Here is a 2,570-nt window from a genome sequence, read left to right on the forward strand (position 1 = left end):
TATTCAGGCTATGGCTAGACTTGCGACTTAACGCATCAGCAACGACGTTGGCTTTACCCTCATGGTAGTGGATGTCTAAGTCATAGTCCTTAATGAGCTCTAACCACTTGCGTTGTCTCATATTAAGGTCTTTCTGGGTGAAGATGTATGTAACACCCCCAAATTACTCACTTTTAAATATATAATTTAATAAATAATATTTGAGTAATTTAGGAGTATTACCGCCACGTGACTAACACGCTTTCGGCAACCAACTACTAACTAACCAAAATAACTTGCAACGGAAGACTTTAACCAAAAATAATAATAATACTTTTTTATTAATAAAAGTAAATATTGTCTCAATACTCAAAATAAATGAAACACTCTAATCTAGGTGAAGATCCCGTTCCTAGTATGCTCTCATGCACATCCAAAATTCACCTGCAAATCTGCTTACTAAAAAGGTAAACAGGGCAAAGCCAAATAGGAAAAAGGAAATACGCGTCAGTATAAACTGAGTATGAAATGTACTAGATAAGTAACACATTTGTTTGTTCATAATAATTTTTTCGTTTCGAAAACTCCATCACCAATAATTCAAGAATAACTCTTTAAGAATTAACTATTTTCAAACACTTAATAATAATTCAAGAAAAAAACAAACTCTTTCCAAACACTTGAAAAATAATTCAAGAATAACCTTTTAAGAACAAACTCTTTCCAAACACTTGAATAATATTCAAGAATAACTTTTAAGAACAAACTCTTTCCAAACCACTTGGATTAAAAATAATCCTGAAAAAATTCCTCTTCTTATCACCCCTTCTATTTTGCTAAGTGTGCACACCCCCAAGCTAGTCATCCCATCACGGAGCTATATCAAGGGGTAACTATAATTGCCAACAAGTGGACTTTGAATCTCTTGATATTAATCAAGCGGAAATAATAATAATATGACTTGTAAGTCATGAATAAACCTCCTTTCCTCATAAACAACTTTTTGAACATTCAAAGTTCATAAAAACCAATCAACCTTTCCTTGTAAAAATAATTTAATTTTTCCGAAAAGAATAACAAAACTTCTATATATGAAAATGATTGATAAAATCATTCCTTCTTTTCACTTTCAAGAGTGAATAATAAAATATTTTAACCATTTCAAATTAAATTTCTAAACCAATCCAACCATTAGATCAATAAACAACTTTACCACATAAAACCATCTTTCAAAAGATCTAGCTACATAACGTACCTTGATCTTGCACAAAAAGTATACTAGTATCTTCACGTATTCTTATACTTGAGCTTTCTCATAACCAACCAATAAGCAATTTACCACATGAACTTAATCATGAATTTAAACATGAATGACCTATCATGAGCATAATATTTTTGAGTAAGAAATATGAAAATATTTTTCTTAAACCAAAGAAAATTGAAACTTGAATAAGAAATATAAAACTAGAATAGATAGGAAGAGAAAGAAGAACTTTGAAGTAAGAGAATATGAATTCTTCAAAGTTGTTGTGTGGAAAAGATGGCTTAAGGTATATGGGGTATTTATAGGAGTAGAATAGGTAGTACTTAATTTCAAAAATTAAATAGTTTGTAACCTTCACCATAAATTAGGGGATTAAACCAAGATTTGTAACATCCATCATAAATTTGGAAGTTATAGGAAAACAAAACTCCCTCCATTCACCATAAATCCCGTAGGAATATATGGCCCCTAAAAAAAAAAATTTTTTTTTTTTTTTTTTTTTTTTGGTTTTCTGAAATTTTTTGACTAGGATTTAATACCAAAAGCTTAACAAATTCAATTTTGGCGCCATATTCCCGCCAAAATAATTAAAAATCATTGAAAATACTAAAATACCCTTTACTTAAAATATTTATTTTAGAAAATAAATATAAAATAAATATTTTATTATTTAAATAAATACTAAAAATATGGGGTATTACAATGTATTTGAGGCTTTTGTGATCAGTGAAGATTTGACAGATCACCCCGTAAAGGTAATGTCTCTAGATTTAATTTTTAGGGCAAATACTATGGCGGCCAATTCTAGGCCGTGTGTCGGGTAATTGACTTCATATGGCTTCAACTGACGGGACGCATAAGCTATGACTTTCCCATTTTGCATAAGAACACAACCCAACCCATTCTTGGACGCATCACTATACACATCATATCCCTCATTCCCGTTAGGCAAGGTTAGGACTGGGCTGATGTTAACCTCTCCTTGAGCATTTGAAAGGCTTTCTCACTGTCCTCATTCCAGTTAAACCTACAATCCTTCTTCATCAAGTTGGTCATGGACTTTGCTATTTTGGAGAAGTCTTTCACAAACCTCCTATAGTAATCGGCTAAACCCAAGAAACTTATTATATCTGTGACATTCTTTGGGGTAGGCCATTCACTCACGGCTTTGATCTTTGCAGGATCTACTGACACACCTTCCTTGGAGACGAAATGACCCAAAAATGACACTCTTTCCAACCAAAATTCACACTTCAAAAACTTTGCATATAGTTGGTTGTCCCTAAGTGCCAGTAAAATGACCCTCATGTTCCTCTTTGCTCCTAGA

General features: G+C 32.1%; 1 long non-coding RNA gene across 1 annotated transcript; it reads right to left on the minus strand.

Annotated features, from left to right (window-relative positions):
- Nucleotides 1-289: 289 nt before the first annotated feature.
- On the minus strand, nt 290-2,045 carry LOC130591876 (uncharacterized). The gene is made up of 2 exons (XR_008969838.1): nt 1,235-2,045; nt 290-431 (listed from the first exon to the last, which is right to left on the minus strand). It is a non-coding gene; the product is annotated as an uncharacterized LOC130591876 (long non-coding RNA).
- Between the last annotated feature and the right edge of the window lie 525 nt (nt 2,046-2,570).

This window comes from Beta vulgaris, chromosome 6, assembly GCF_026745355.1.
Source record: "Beta vulgaris subsp. vulgaris cultivar EL10 chromosome 6, EL10.2, whole genome shotgun sequence".
Taxonomy (NCBI): domain Eukaryota; kingdom Viridiplantae; phylum Streptophyta; class Magnoliopsida; order Caryophyllales; family Amaranthaceae; genus Beta; species Beta vulgaris.